Source organism: Belonocnema kinseyi, chromosome 5 (genome assembly GCF_010883055.1).
Source record: "Belonocnema kinseyi isolate 2016_QV_RU_SX_M_011 chromosome 5, B_treatae_v1, whole genome shotgun sequence".
NCBI lineage: Eukaryota > Metazoa > Arthropoda > Insecta > Hymenoptera > Cynipidae > Belonocnema > Belonocnema kinseyi.
In genome coordinates, this window is record NC_046661.1 from 18,555,523 (window position 1) to 18,573,533 (window position 18,011).

Consider the following 18,011-nt stretch of genomic DNA (forward strand, 5'->3'; position numbering starts at 1 on the left):
CATGAAAAAATGCATGGACATAAAAGAAGCTAGAGAAGTATGCCAGGACAGGAAAGTATGCCGGCAAATAGTTAATAAAAAGAGTGTCAGTAGAGTGAACGATGCCTGAAACAAATACCTTGGCTATTAATGGACCCAAGTGGGGAACCTTACATAACGACTTCGTGAGATTCTTCGCTTGGGGTGATTGCTAGAGAGATTGATCAGCAACCTGGGTCGGAGCAGTGTTGCGGAACGAACGTGTTATTTACTTAAATGGCACGAGAATTCTGGATCAATCTGAAAAATCTCTATCCCTTCCACACACTACTCCTTTCCCCTGCCAAGTGAGTCACGCCTACCCCGAAAGGGAAATGGAAAGTATAATTATTGTCATCATTGTTATTGTTATTATTATTTTCATGGAAAGTGTGTTCAAAATTTGGGAAATCAAAGAAATAATATGTCAGTTTCATTTATTACGTACTCTACTAAAAATATGATAAATTCAATTTTTTGATAAAATCGTGAAATTTTCTTTTATATTTAATATAAAACGAGCTTCTTATACGTTTTAGTTAAATACTGCATCTCAAAATATAAAGTTTCCTCACTACATAGCAAATTTTTATCGAAAAAAAAAATGATTGAAAAAAAATTTTGGTTGATTGAAGGGTATTTGTTTACGCCTTTCGCACGGCGACTGTTTCCTCAGTGCGCATGATTTCGTTTTACTAAACTCGTAATATCTTGTGATATACAAAACGAAATAATACGCTGCTTGCGTAGATTTATTCCTTAATCCCGACGGAACAACTTTCTCACTGGAAGTTCTCTGAGAAACAACGATTTGTATCTTTTGTTTTAATGTAAACGCGTTCGAACGGGATAAGCGAGGGTTATCGGGAGATTACATAACGTTCAGGGACACTTTCAAGCGGCCACGCGCACATCCGATTCTTCGATTCAGCCCTTCAATTAAGTAAAGAAACTGAAATAAAATAGCAGTGCCATTAACATTTATTGACAAAATACTCGCAGTCAATTATTATTAATTTTTTAAACGCCTTATTTGTTATATCTTTAGATTAAAGAAATAGTGGGTGTTAAAGTTTAACAAATAATTTGAAAATTATATTTTTGTAATTATAAATAACAATCGGACGATATGCAGTCGTATGATGATGAATAGATGGTCTTTAAAACAATTAAATAATTTGTTATCATTTTTAAAATTAACTCCGGCATTTTCGTACTGCCAGTACAAGCCAGTACTGAAATAGTACTAGCCCAGTACATCCAGCCAGTACTGGAACTCCGGCAGGCGGTACTAGGCCAATACTGAGCCAGTGGTGTATTTCTACCCGGGATGAATCGCAGAAAATGTTCGATTTTTAAATATTTCGTCTTATAATCGCTCCATTTTTATTCGAGATATGCAGCAAGAATTACGACGTCAGCGCTATCTATCGTCATGTAACTTCATTCAATTGGAGAGAACCGGGGAAATATATTAGTAAGAACACATTTTTTTTGTGTTTTCTCTTACTGATTTTAAATGTTTTACCGAAATTTGCTCATTTCAGCGTGACGCAGTAGACGAGATCAGAATTATTTTCCTAACCTCGGTGAAACTTTTGCCGAAATATGTTTATTTTTTAACCGTTGCAAGTCTTTCTTGTAACAAATTTTAACTTTTGTTTTTTCTCTGTTGTTTTAAATCGTATGCCCGATTTATAGCTCGAATTCACTCATACTCCTACTCATACGCCAAATAGCATGTAAACTTTAACAGCGACAAATTTTGCATGAAACAAAATTTAAATTTAGTTTTTCTGTGTTAAGTTAAATTGTATAGAATTTTGTGTTTACGGAATCACTTAATAATTATATGTTTATTATTTAACTGTAACCACAAATATTTTACTAGAAAAAAAAATTTACGCAAATGACGATTAATACGACAAAAATTGAGGGACAAATTTTAAGGTTTATACGATATTATTTGTTTGGCTGGAAAAATTTCCATAAATTAAAGTTTTGTTCCTCTGAATTAAAAACTTGAGGCATTAGAGGTTTTTTAGACTAACACTCAGAACAAAGGAGAAAATTCCGTATCTCTTTGTTCAAAGTGAGTTTGAGACACCTAACGCTAATGACGTTTGGGGTGTTTTTATATTAAATTTAAGTCAATAGGAACAGAAATTAAAAAAAAAAACGAACTGAACATTTTGTAGAGGATCATAATAAGTATTTATTTAATCGAAAGAAATATAAGTAAGAGTTTCTGATTTAATGTTATATTAGTAGGACTTCAAGTTTGCCTGAAATTTAAAAATCACTCATATATAATATTCATTTTTTTTACACAAAAAAATGTATAAAACAAATGAATATTATATATAATACGTCAAACTATGTATAAACTATACATAATTTCGCCGCCTGGGTTATAATTTGAATTCATATGGCAATTTTTTACCAAGGTATTTTCAATTTAGAAATAAATGTTCAGTCTTATTTTACAAATAATCTTATATCGTTGTTTTTCCTTCAAAAGATTCCGTTATTCTGTTAACGGAGGAATTCACAGAAAATGTTGTAATGAGGAAAGAAGAGGGGGATCTGTGCTACCACATTTTTGGTTCTCTGGCTATTCGTACGGACGTGTTCGTATGAAGAGCCATATGCCAGTTCCAAAGACAAAAACAAAAAAGTTTCCAGTTCTTGAACAATTTTCCGGTTTTAAACAGTTCGAAAGCTTTATGTGCTGTATTTGAAACTATTGAGATTTTGGGCGAAGCTTGAGTTCCAATCGCCCCGGCTCTTGGCTAGACGTTTGAAAGTATTGTTCATATATTTATTATTCAGGCATGCTTATAAGAAAGATAAAGGAGGTTTCACTTTGTTTCACTTTCAACTCTGTATACAAGCTGGTATTCCAGTTAGTAGTGATTAGTCGGAGCATCAAGATTATATCGCCTTGTTTGTATGCAACTGTCAGGTTCTAAGTGCGTGATATTTTTGGAAAGCCTCGAACAACTGATTCACATTTTAGGTTCTATAGATTTGTAGAAGAGAAAACGATTTACGAGGCCTTCTGCTGGCTATCCTATCGCCCATTTTCCCCTGTTAAAAACACATTATTTTTACACATACTTCCTTGTAAAATGTAAAATTATACTATTTAAAATCTTCGCGACATATATATATATATATATAGTTCTTTAATTCTTCTATGGACAGCATCATAAATAAAATCAATGATTCGAGTTATGTTACGTACATAACATTCGTTTGTTAACCAACAATTTACTTTTGGCTTTTGGATTCTAATTAAATTGAGATACGTCCTGAATGCAATTAGCGGGGTAGCCATGATTTTTTTCGGGGGCGTGGGTCTTCGATTCTTTTTCGGAAGGGGCTTCGGGTTTATGTATAAACAAATATTGGGAGAAAAGGGAATTGAATAAAAAAATACTTCGTTTCGGGGGGGGGGGGGTTAGTTACCAAGCCCTCCCCCTTCCTGGCTTCGCCGCTGATTTCAATCACAACTATTCTTCAAACTAATAATATTACGTAACAAGATTGTGTTTATCATAAATTGACGGGATGTTTCAGTATGTTTTTTTCGTAGAATACGAACCCAACGGTGAAAATGTTCTTCCTATATTTTCGCATTTTTCAGAACATCGGGTTTGACAAGTAAAAAAACTTATTTTTTGGTTGTTTTGCGAGTTTTACGGAACACATTTTTCGAACTCCGCATGTAAGTAGATGCCTTACATGTACTAAATTTGTATTCTTGAATAAATATACGATATAGTAATTTTTTATTTATATTAGGAATTCAACTTACTGAATTTCCAAACACTTCTATTTTTCAAATCAGTTTGACTAGTCAAATTATTATAAGGAATTAATCATTAAAATGTCAATGTTATACAAGCGCCATCAAATGGAGAGACGGATTTAACATAAGATTATTATTTACATTATAGAATATTACTATGCATGTGCAAAAAAACAAGTACATGTATCGTAATAGTAAATAACATTAATCATCTAATTGATATAATTAAATTATAAATAATTACTAATTAGTGCAGAAATCAGCAAATTAATTTGTATCGTAAGTAAATGCATCCAACAATTGAAAAAAACTCTTTAAAAAGAATAATTTTTTTACTCCAATTATATTTATTAGAAAAATTAAAAGAAACAAACTTTGAAATTCTAAATGGCGAAAATACCTACAGTTTTCAGCAACTATTTTATTGTACAAATTGGTTCCAAATATTCTTTAACGTTACATAAAATTATGAACTATAAGATGTTCCTCTCTGGTTCGTAAATCTTGAGCAAATAAACCGACCAATGCAGTGAAATGAGTTCTGTTAGAGACCTGGCTAAGGTTTGTCGTTCGATCCCAAGGTATATGGTTACCTGATTATGTCCCACCATAAAATTATAAAACTGAAAGGTCCAACCGGGGTCCAGATTTGTGACGACTCAAGATTTTATTGTCTCTTTTGTGTAAAACTGGAGCATTTCCAAGCTAAATTGCCTTCCACTCCTTCGGTTCATCCTAACGAAGAGTCTGCTACGTCTTACAACCTACCGTTTTTACCCCCCCCCCCCCCCTCTCCAGTATTGATATATAATGGGATTAAAGCAAATCACTTGAACCATAGAAACGTGCGATTTTTCCAGACTTTTGACTTTTAAGTCAACAAATCCTGTCATCTTTCAAACACCATAAAATAAACTAGGTTCGTGGGACTTTTTCGTTTATGAGTAGGTACCATTTATGTTACACCGTTCTACAACCTTGAAATAACGTGAAAATATTGGGGCCACGCCACGCTTGCAGTAAACTAAAATGGTTGATTTTGTTTTCAATGTCATCCATGATAGTATCGATGATTTTCAGTTTTCAGTAAGGAATAATATAATCCAAAAGTATTTGGAAATGGGTTGATTTAGCATTTGAGGGATCAGGATGAGTATACATATATGTATTATTTCACTGTGTTTACACTGTACATTTATTCTCAAAATTAATAACAATCCCATAATAATTTATAAAATAGCCGAAAATAGACTCATTATTAAAGTTTACCATTTCCATTTTTGCAGAAACCGCTGTAACATATACTGATTGATCAGTGAAGCAAAAACAGTGTTGGAAAATCATCACTACTTGTTTTGCATTATGCTTCGCGCCTAGATAAAGTACTTATTTGTAAATAAATGATAAAAGTACCCTAAGTGCCACACGAGGATCGTGTGCCATACAGTATTTTTTATCACAATGTAATCATACGTGTGATTTTAGGGTCTCATAAACTTCTGTAAACCAATGTTGCGTCGTCAACTACTCAATTCAACTGACATGTGGTGTGCAGACGGCTCTCAGGGTCGAGTTTAGTAAAATGGCGCCCCTAGGCTATTCAATCGCCCCCCCCCCCCCCCCTGTTTATATTGTAACACTGAAATTGTATTTTTTATGAAAAACCAATCAGCTGGGGATTTTTTTTCTGTCGCGGATTTTCAATTTCTTTTCGATGTATCGTCTACATTAATTTAAGTAACTTAAATTAATTAGCTAACTTACTAATTCAACTAATTACTCAAATAACTAATAGTCCAACTAAATAATTAAAACTCAACTGATCTTTAAAGAAAATGACAATAAATCATATTGCGTAGAATTACAAATCTGGTTTTCCCTTGATTCACATTCCATTCATGGCGCATGATCTCATGATCACATGGCGCCCCTACGCTATATTCTACAGTCTACATTAGTCTATTTATTGGGATTCAAGAGCACTTTTAGTGTCCATTTTAGGTCCTGGTGATACGATGATTGAATCTTGTGCAGAATTTTCTCCTGATTTCGAATATATCGGGTGCATATAGCAAATTCCCGGTCGTTTTGTTGTTATTTGACATTTTCTATGTGCGAATAAAAAATGTCGCATCTCTGAAAGTTATTAAAGTTTTGAAAATATTTTTTCATTGTCATTTAACCTTTAGATGTCCGGCAATTTGGAGGAAAATCGACCTCAGAAAATGGGCCCAAAAGTTATCTTATATCATTGATGGATCATAGACAAAGTCTCGATCCGGGGGTGATCCAATATATTGGATTTTGCGATCCTGTACGGAACAGCCAATGTTAAAAATTTTGAATTCGAAAAAAATGGTTTTTTCAATAGTATATAAGCTTGTTACCTCATATAAACATTATATAGGGTGATTATTCAAATTTAAGGAGTTGTTTTAGGAATGTCTAACCTCCTTAGTCACGCAATTCAATTTTCGTGTATTTGGAAGTGCAAATATACGTTTCCGATGTATTTTTTGACGCTGAATCCAAATCTGTCATGAAAAATACCGTGAATTCAAAAATAACCCTTCGGATGGGGTGAAAACTAAAAACTACCCCTTCGCTTCGTCCGAAAAGGGGTAAAATAGGCAAAGGAGTTAAAAATGGTGAGGGGGGATGAATTTATATTCAGCTATATATCAAATAGTAACGTTCAAAACATTTTATAACAATATTTCTTCGTAATTATAATCCCATGCAAACGAACTACCGTTTTGATTATAATTATAAATTAAGTCGAAATTAAATACTAAAATTTTAGTTTTATTCAAAAATAAATTTTTATAAAATAATTTTTTAATGCAATTTAAATGTTTTAATATTTTAACTATTATTCATAAATTATAATCATTTTAATGAACCTTGTTTTCATTCATAATATGATCCAATAATTGAAATAAATATAATAATTAAAAAAATATTTTTCATATAAAAATTTATTAAATTTAAAACACTACCGTTTTGACAAAGATGAAATAGTAAATTTGAGAGGTATGGAGTAGTTAAAAAGGGGTTGGAAAGGATCAATTCAACTTTAATTACATTGAAAACTGGTAACAACGCTACGGAAATGAATATTTTAATTTAAAAATAAAAATTAAAGAACTTTACCTGGTGAGCCAAAATATTGATTTTTCGGCCCTCTAAAGGTTAAAGAAGTGTGATATGCAGAAATTTTATTAATGGTCTAGGTTGATTAAATTGATAGTTTTTGTGAAAAACAATATAATAGCTTTCTAATAAACAACTATTTCTACAGTATATTTTTTATCATTAAAAAATATTTTTGTGATCATATAGTACTCGCTGAGACGAAGAAAATTTGCTTTGCAATTTTTTCAGTCAGACTATTAGTTTAATTTTGACAAATTTTGAAATAAATACAAACTTTTCACGCCTGTGTGTACGAGGGTTATTAACAGCATCAAATTATGACAGCGGGTAGACTTGGAAGCTGTAGGTTTGAAACCTCGACTGAACCCACACCACAGCTGCACACTCGCTTACAAAGATGTGAAAAGTTTGTATTTATTCGAGCATTTATTTCGAATTAAAAAGAATTTAAACTTACAGTCTAATTGAAAGAATTTCAAAAGAAATTGTCTTCGTCTCAGCGAGTACTATATGATCACAAAAAAATGGTGAAATGATAAAAAAATATACTATAGACATAGTTTTTCATTAAAACGCTGTTTTATTGCTTTTATCGAAAACTATCAATTAAATCAACGTACACCATGAAATAAATGTGTGCATATCACACTTCTTTCAATGATTAGGACAAAATATTTTTAAAACTTTAATAACTTTCAGAGAGGTGACATTTTTTACTGAAACACAAAAAAGTCAAATAACAACAAAACGATCGGGAATTTGCACCCGATATGTGCACCCGATATATTCGGAATCAGAAGAACATTCTGCACAAGAAGCAATCATAACATCATGAGAACTAAAATTGACTTAAGCTCTCCTCTTCGGATCCCAGACTATATTGGTTAAGCCGGCTCTGCTGTGCTGCACTATTCTGTGGAGATACGGAAAATCGCTCAGCTACGGATGTCTGTTAGTCAATCAGATTCAGATTGCAGTATGTTATTACTTTATAAGCCTAGGAACCTTAATAACTTGCAAATAACAAAAGTTAAAATGTGTTGCAGGTAGATTTTTGAATAATCAAAAGTGGAAAGTATTTCGGCGAAAGTTTCACCGACGTTAGGAGAATAATTCTGACGACATGTATTATCTCACGTCTGAGTGAGCAAATTTGGTTGGAAGATAGAATCGGGGACAGAAGACACAAATAAAACATTGCCTTTCTCATAAATCTCCTCTGAAATGCACTGAAAAAAAGGATTACTGGTACCAAGTGAATTTCACTTAGCTGAAGTAAGTGAAAGTCCTGTTTATTTCCAAAGAAACATTTATTAGAGGCAAATAAATACGACCTGTTGGTCGAACTGAAATGTTTCTTTGAATCAAAGAAATATTAATTTAAGACAAAAAATATACATCTTACACCAAATGAATGATACATTGTTAGAAATTTCTTTGGCCTATACCATGCGCGAGTGCAATAAAGTAGTTCGTTCTTCAATTGTAGTACATATTTTCCTAAATAAGCAACTGGATTCTTTTAACCTAAATAATAATTATCCTTGTTATTAATATACATACTTAATTTAAACAAATACCATAATTTTAAATCTTGATGAACCTGAAACAGAAAAATTAGTTGACCCCCCCCCCCCCGCAGGAATTGAATTTGGGTTCAGCGAGTGCAAAGTCCACAGCGTTGACCACGACGCTAACGTGACATCGAAATTGCAAGGCGGAAAACCATATTTAAACCTCCACATAAATGCCAAAGAAATATTTCTTTGAATCAAAAACATGGATATTTAGTTTAAAAATATATTTCTTCAATCTAAAGAAGTATTCAATTGAAACAAATGACGCCAAATTTTTAAGTTTATGACTTAAAAAAATGATTATTTCGTTGGAATAAATGTTTATTTGTTATGAGTAATTTAATTCTAGTAATCAAATGAAATATTATCTTCCACTGAAGAAATAAGAATTTATGTAAACACAATACCATTTTCATCTAAATACATGCTCCATTGCTACAAATGCATGAACCCTTTGTGACGAAAAATTATAAACTATAATTTAATTAATATTATTTTGAAGTAAATTATTATTTCTTTAATTTAAATAAACCTAAATTCTCGATTCAAGTATAGAAAAATTATTGATCCAAATGTGTCTCGAATCAGTTCAAAGAATCGAACTCTTTGAATCAAATATATATTTATTTGAACGACAAATCACATTTCAACGAATCTAGACCTTTTGAATTAAGGAAATCATTTTCTTAAATGTAAGAAATATGTATTTAAATCAAGAAAATATAGCGAAAGAATTCATTTTCTTAGATCAACAAAAGATATATGCCTGGTTTAAATAAAAACTACTTCTTTTAAAGAATATTTTCTTGATGCTAAGAAATAGGATTCATGTAAATGTATTGACTTGCTACTGAGAATTTTTTTTTCAGTGTAGATTAGACTATTGTAAACAAACGAACTAGACCTTATTTTATACTACATAGCAACAAGCAACTGATAGCTGGAAATCGCCATTTTACTCCAATTTATTAAAACTGAATCGGCAAGGTAAATTTTGGTTGAACCGAATCAGGGGCGCCCGGGAAGGGGGAGGGGGGACCGCCCGACCTGTGGGGGGGGGTCCAAAAAATTGGTAAATATATTGCGTAAATAAATTAACTAAAAATTCACGAAAAAAAAGGGGAAATAATTAAGTAAAACAAGTGAAATAAAACAGAACGCGCACAAATCCATAATTCGCACGATTAAATATATATTTATCAACAGGTTCCCGAATATTACATATGAGAGCACCATTTCGTAAGTATATTTTAATTTTTAAAAGTTTAAAAAACAATGCTTCTAATATATCCCTTTCCTGTATGCTAGCATAAATAAAACGAGTACAAAAAATTCCATTTGGAGTAAAAGTAGATCAGCGTTAAATAACTAATAATTTTTTTCAAATTTGCAATTATAAGTGATGCAAGAACGTATCCTGATTAATTTGGTCGATCACAACAAATATATCGTAGAAAAAGATTGATTAATAAATTTTGCCTAAACAGTTTTTTATAAATCCAATACAAATTTGTCTAACTTATCAGCAGGCCAGTCATGTGCTTAAATCCATACAGAAGTTTTCAACCTATAATATCAATTTTAATTAATTTTAGATTTTAAGATCACTTTGAAGTCATTTAAACATTTCTCTTATTTCGATCTCCATATTTTTTCAATATAATGATAATAAAAACTAAATAATGAATAAATGCTGTTTCCTAATGGTTTCAAAACATTAAAAGTTTTTCAAAAGTTTGTAAAAAGACAATGATTTAATTGAGTAATATTTAAGATATTTTCGATCCATCCTCTCTCCACTGTAGGATATCTGTACCCCGCAGTAGAAGTTTATACTCCTCAGGGTTAGTGCCGCTGAGTAGAACCTTAAGTAATTTTTGAATAAATGATCAAAATAAGTCATTCAAGTCCGAACAATTTGAGTGTTTAATATTTATCCGAAAAATCGGTGTAAACATTATTCTTAGGTTTTTCTGTGACATCGATCAAAAACCTATAGGCCTATAAATCCTGTTTTCGGCCTCGTTTGCAGGTGCTAAAAACGCACTTGTGATGAAGGCGTAATAAAAATATTATTCTTTGGAAAGTTATATCTGTTATACTAGGGCCGATTTCACCAACAGCGATTAAATGGACGATTAACAAATCATAATTATTTCTCAATTGATGATTAAATCGACGTTAACTTGCGATTCGTTCGACCGGGTTCTTTGATTAAATATTAATCCCCAAGTAGTTCGTAATAATCCGATTTTGCAAGCATACGGAAATTCTGATTGATCGAGAAAGAAGACGCGCGCGCGCACGGCAGAGGCGGCCAATGACTGGGCTTTAATTCTATACAGTATACACACCTAACCAACCATTCAACCAAATCAAGGACACCCAGCTGAATTCTTGTTTGTCAGGAACTGAAGCAATTTTCCGTAGGTGTAATATACTGACATACTGTTAAAAATTACAATCACTATTTCAGGTTAAAAACCAATAATGTAAATTGTACAAGCACTGATAGAGATAAATTAAAGACGCTTAGAAATATCCGATGCATATATGAAAAACATACAGGAAGGACAAGTTTCATTATATGCAGCGGCGTAGCCAGAGGGGGAAGCTTGTGAGCTCAAGCCCCCCCCCCCCCGAAACTAAGTATTTTCGTTATTCAATTCCCTTTTCCTTCATTCTTTGCCTGTACATAAACCTGAAGCCTTCTCCGAAAACCAAATCGAAGCCCCCCCCTTCCCCCGAAAAAAATCCTGGCTACGCCGCTGATTATATGTTTACTGCGAGTTTCATTAAATAAATATTTATTTTCAGCATTACAAAATAAATGTATGCTACTGAAGTCTTATTTCATTAATTTTTATATTTACATACATTGTTTTTAGAAAGAATTATCTCTTCCAAAGATGTGAAAGAAACAGTAGGTAAGGAAAGCGACTCTAGTTAATGTCACAACATATTGATGAAAGCAAAAGCTCAGATATGGTACAAATTATTATAAAAATGATTCACGTTCGCTCTAAAAATGCTCCAAAAGCAACATTAGATTTTGAAGCTTTGTTCTGCCAACCCGGGGGTATCGTCGATTAAATTCGTTAACAGGCCAAGATCGACGTGCTAAGTTAAACGATGATTAACTCACTTAAATCATACTTTAAAAGATGGTCCAACGCAAGGTGCTGATTAAATTAGGCTAATCGAGGATTAACATCTTAATCAGAGTTACCGAAATCGACCCTTAACACAAAAAAAGGAGTAAAAGAAATGTTCAGGATACACACTTACACAATTAGAAATAATATTCAAATGATTTGGAAATCCATATCATTTTAATATGCAGTAAATATGATACTGAAATCAAGAGCATTTTTGTTGGCAAGAATGAATGATCGAGTTTTGTAATCATAATGATATGATTCGAATTCAAGTATCTAGCAAATACAATATGATGGGCGTTGAGAAATTTGAGTGGTAATTTGAAACGAGGAACAATCAGTCGAAGCATCACCTGAATTACCACGTGGGATTCTACGTGGTTTTCCACGTGCACGGTGAAATATTTTGTTGCAACATTGGGAATTATACAGGGTGTCTAAAAAGTCCCGGGACGATTGGATATTTCCTCAGGTAAAATATTTTTCAAAAAAGTGAAGGTTATTCCTGAAGTAAATTTCAACGAGGAATTCGATGGTGACCTTTATTTTGACCTTGAAGTTCACGTTCATGGCTTTTTGAAGATCAACTTTATTTTTTCAAATGGAAACCCCCTTTTTTACATCTGCAATCGATAGAGCGAAAAATTCTACATTCAGGTATGTACCCAAGTCATAGGTCAATTGTAACGTTCAAGGTCAGTTAGAGGTTATTTGAATTTATTAAAGTTTTTCAAGAGGTCAGTGTAATTCCTGAAGTAAATTTCAACGAGGAACTCAATGGTGACCTTTATTTTGACCTTGAAGTTCACGTTCATGGCTTTTTGAAGATCAACTTTATTTTTTCAAATGGAAACCCCCTTTTTTACATCTGCAATCGATAGAGCGAAAAATTCTACATTCAGGCATGTACCCAAGTCATAGGTCAATTGTAACGTTCAAGGTCAGTTAGAGGTTATTTGAAATGAACAAAGTTTTCCAAGAGTTCAGTGCAATTCCTAAAGTAAATTTCAACGAGAAATTCATTGGTGAGCTCTGTACTGATCTTGGGCGTTTTGAATATTTCAAAATCATAAGAAAAATTTTCATTAAAAGTTCCAGGTGTTCTGGTGAGAGTTCTGTTCCTCCCCGAAGAGTTATACAGTTCTATGCCGTTTTTCGATACCTAAGTCAATACCTGAGGCGATAGCATAAGTCCTATACCATTTTTCCATACGAATATTACGAATCGAAACTAAATTTACGTATTACGAGTATATACTTACTATCTTCCGCTAAAAGATTTTTATGGCGCAAGCTAAATTTTTTGAACGAGAGAAGGTATTTGTATTAATGAGGCGTGGTTGGGGAGATCGAGTTCGATCTTATGATCAAGTTCGTTTGCTTTTTTATCACACTTTTCGTGATGGAGAAGGGTTAAATCCTGTCTCAAAATCAACAATTGAAAGAACTGTAAGGCGCTTTATGAATCATGGATCTATCAAGGACCTTAAGAGAACTGGTCGGCCAAAATCTGCAGGATCTGAGAAGATGCAGATGGACGTAGCCCAAGCATTTGTTGAAAACCCACACCTTAGTTTACGTCGAGCTAGTGATGAGCGTGACGTTGCTCCTAAGACAGTGCGAAATATTTTAAAAGCATCGTCGGGTTGAATTTTGTGAAGTTATGATGGACAGAATTGATAGAGATCCTCTTTTCTTGTATAATACAGTATTTTCAGATGAATCTACTTTCACTTTAAAAGGTGAAGTTGACAGGCAAAATTGTAAATATTGGTTCGACATAAATCCTGATTGGATGTTGGAGAGCCACACACAATATCCACAAAAGATTAATGTTTGGGCCGGTATCTTGAATGATACATTGATAGGCCCTTTCTTCATCGATGATACTCTCAATGCCCGTGCATATGAAGAGCTTCTCAGAAACCAAATTGTACCAAGAATAAGGGAGATTACAGGCGATAATTTCCAAATATTTGGTTCCAGCAGGACGGAGCAGCGGCTCATCACGGTATGGAGGTTCGAGCATATTTGGATACTCAGTTCCGTCAAAGGTGGATTGGAAAAAGGGGTGAAATCGAGTGGCCTGTTAGATCTCCTGATCTGACGCCTCTCGACTATTTTCTTTGGGGTTATTTAAAGAGCAAAGTATACTCAACGTAACCGCAAAGCTTAGACGAATTGCAGAATCGGATTCTGCAACAGGCTACTTTGATTAATAGGGAGATGATTCGTAATGTTGTAACTCATTTTTACAATCGCATAGCTTTTTGTCACGAAGCTCAAGGTTTTCAGTTCGAACATCTTCACTGAATCGTGAGAGGCAAGGGGACTCACGCTAATCAAGCACCCCAAAGGGAACAGAATTTGCTACGTCCATGTCGTTGTTCCTGGGTAATGCGAAACGTAAACGTGAACTGCTTAGGAAAAACCTTGAAAAAGCCTTGAAGATCATCACCAAGATTAATACAGAGCTCACCAATGAATTTCTCGTTGAAATTTGCTTCAGGAATTGCACTGACCTCTTGGAAAACTTTGCTAATTTCAAATAACCTCTAACTGACCTTGAAGGTTACAATTGACCTATTACTTAAGTACGTACCTGAACGTCCAATTTTCCGCTCTATTGATTGCAGATGTAAAAAAGGGGGTTTCCATTTTAAAAAAACAAAGTTGACCTTCAAAAGCCATGAAGGACAACTTCAAGGTCAAAATGAAGGTCACCATAGAATTTCTCGTTGAAATTTACTTCAGGAATTACACTGACCTCTTGGAAAAAATTGTAAATTTCAAATAACAAGTCCCTAGGCAGTCGACAGACTGCCGGATCCAGATAGATCGTCCTTCAAATTGCCGGCAGTCTGCCGACTGCCTGAACGTAACCAGGAATTTGCAAGACAGGTCATTTCGATGATACATTCTTCCATCTGCCGGCACTCAGCCAACTCCATAGGCAACCATTATGCTGTCAACATTTATTTTTTGATTGATCAGAAAATTCAAAAAGTTCTTATGATAATCTTCTAGGGCATTTAGAAATCAATTTTTTTCTTCACTTGGCATTTTTTATATCATCCTTACATTAGCTTAAAAGGTTCATTTTTGTGTGTTTTTTGGGATTTTGTAAATGCTATAACTCTCATAATTTTTAATTTTGTGAAAAACTCATTACATGAATTTTTCAACTTTTTAAATACTATGAATAACCGCACAGAGAATTCTTGAATTTTTAAAAGATGCTCTCAAAAATATTCAAAAGGCGCTCACTTTTTAAATTTTAACCCATAATGGCTGGCTAACGAAAACTGGTGGGAGGTGGCTTAGCTGGTGTTGTGTGTCTAAGAAATGAATTTTGGTATTTCCAATGTTTGTTTTATAAATAAAACAAAAACTACGTGTCCTATAAAAAAGTGATTAATAACAAATTTGTAGATATTCTTTGGGTTCACAATGTTTGTCTCATCATTTTTTTCCTATCTTGCATAGTTTGACCGCAAAATGCAATTTTTAAAATTAAGAAGATTTAAAATTGATTAATTTTATCACAAGTTATCGTGCTCACAGACAGACAGGCAGAGAGACATAAAGACAGACAGATAGACATACAGATAGACACATTCGTAAAAATCTGTTTTTCGAATTCAGGGTGTCTCAAAACGTGGACCTTTTGACAAAAACTAGGGAGGTCAAATTTTATTCAAATCTAATACCTTCTCTGATGAGAATGTAACAATGATTTATTTGTTACGAATAATTTTGTGATAATTCTGTTTTTAGTTTAAATCATGCAAAAATAGCATCAAAAACATGAAAAGTTAAATTTTTTGAAACCCCACACGAGACGAAAATGAAATTAAAAGACAAAAGTTGTAGTAAGGAAGTGCCCACGCAGCGGGCACATTTTTTTACTGTTAATGACGTTTTTTATGATTAAAGCCAAAACTACGCATCCTATAAAAAAGTGGTTTAAAACAAATTTGTAAATTTTTTTAAATGCATAATTTTGGTGTTTCATCTTTTACCGTATTTTACACAGTTTGGCCGAAAAATCTAATTTTTGTATTTTTCATTATTTTGTGTGCTGTTAACATTTGAATTTTTGATTTTTCAAGAAAATTAAAAAAGTTGTTATGATAATCTCGTAGGGCATTCAAGAAGCAATATTTTTCTTTCCTTGGAATTTTGTAAACTCTGGTAATTGTTGGTTTTACGAAAAAAGTCATCAGGATAAATTGTTCGATTTTCTGAATAATACGATTATCCGTACAGAGAATTTTTGAATCTTGAAAGGAAGTGGTCTCAAAAATATTCAAAATATGTTCATTTTTTGACTTTTTATCCAAAATGGCTGAGTAACGAACTTGTCCTTTAGTTTAAGACACTCAAACAGTGTACTTAAGGTCACTCTAATACATTATTTTTTTGATATTTATCGTGCTTACAGACAGACAGTCATACAGACAGACACGTTCGTAAAAACCTGTTTTTCGGATTCAGGGCGTCTCAAAACTTGGATATTTTACAAAAACTGGAGTGAAGAGTCAAATTTTACACGAATCTAATACCTTCTCTGATGGGAATGTAAAAGTAGGTGAAAAACGAGTGGCATACATTTTAGATATGTATTCGGATAAATAATCAATTAATGAAATAGCAATAAACAACAGAAAAAAACAATTAAATAGTGTATTCCATTAAGTATAATCAATTAAATTATCGTTAAAATGCATATTTTTAATATAGCATACAATTCAATGCAAGATTAGTTCTTATGAAAAATTAATAAACTAAATAGATATCCCATTGTAGAGCAATTATCTAATGTATGTCATTAAGTATAATTAATTAACTTAAAATTTACGTGCATATTTTTATCATTGCATACAATGTTTGAGTAATGTAATGCTTGAACCGTTGAGGGTGCTGTCGATCAGACGTACCTTTTGCCCGTTGTATGTTGAAATGACATAACAACTAAAAAGGTTTTATTACATAACTAGCTGTGCCATGTGGCGGCAGCTTCGATGTCGCGAATAGCCCGCTGTCATTAATACTATGCATCGAGAACAAACGGAAATGCCATAAAAGTTGTATATTGCATAATACTGAAATTAAATCAGCATACAATTTTAAGTATTTATCGTAGAATTTGGGTTTGAAAACTGTAAAGTCAATAGTGAGATTTGAAGTAAACTTGAAAAAACTCTTATAAAGTAAAATAGAAATAAAAACTTGAATACAAAATATCGAAACTGTATTTTTCGAATGTTGATTGTAAAAATTGTATTTAAGTTGTCCAATTCAGTTTCCAAAAATTCCAAAGCACTTTTGAAATTCTTACACAGCCTAAGGAAAACTCTGAATGCGAAAAAAGAATAAAAACAAAAAACATGAAATGGAAAAGGCGTTTTCGAATTTTTAATCATGAAACTCATATTGAAGTTGCAGAATTTGGTTTTTAAAAATGCGAAGTCTACAGTGAAATTTGAACTCAACTTTGAAAAGTGTCTGAGAACGTAAAACGGACATATGAGCTTAAATACAGAAAATTTTAATTGTTTTATATATAAAAATTATACTCCAGTCATTAAATCTAATATTTAAAATTTTGAAATCAGTCTCGAAATTCTAAAACAGCCTGCAAAAAGAATTCAAAAATTTGAAATTTATATAGTAAATTTCAAAAACTGCCCCTCTCCCATTTCATCTTCCCACCAAATTCTCTTATGATCTATCCGGGGGCCCAAAGAAAATGCGCAAAAAATTTGCTGCTGATTAGTGAAAAACTACGTTTGTGCCCCCCTTCCTCATCTTAATCTCTCCCACTTGATTTTATATATTTCAAAAACTGTACCCCCTCCCTCTACACTCCATCATCCTTCAATATTCTTACGACCTGGCCGGGAGCCCAAAGAATATGTTTGAAAAATCTGATGTTGATTTGTCAAAAACTGCATCTGTGCGCCCTTCCCCGCCTGACCCATCCCTTCGCATGCTCATCCCAACTCTTACGACTTGCTTTAGACCTTTAGAGCCCAAAGAATATATGTGCCAAATTTGGTGACGTTTGGTCAAAAACTTTTAATGTGCATAAGCTATTTGCTATCTCCCACGTACCCCCCTCCCTACCCAACATTATTTCTCATATATTAAAATAACTGCCCTATTCTACCCCGCCCATACTCTTGCAACCTGTCCGGGAGCCTAAAGAACATGCGTCAAAAATTTGATGCCGATTAGTGAACAACTGCGACAGTGCTCCTCCCTATCTTTATCACTGCTATGCCC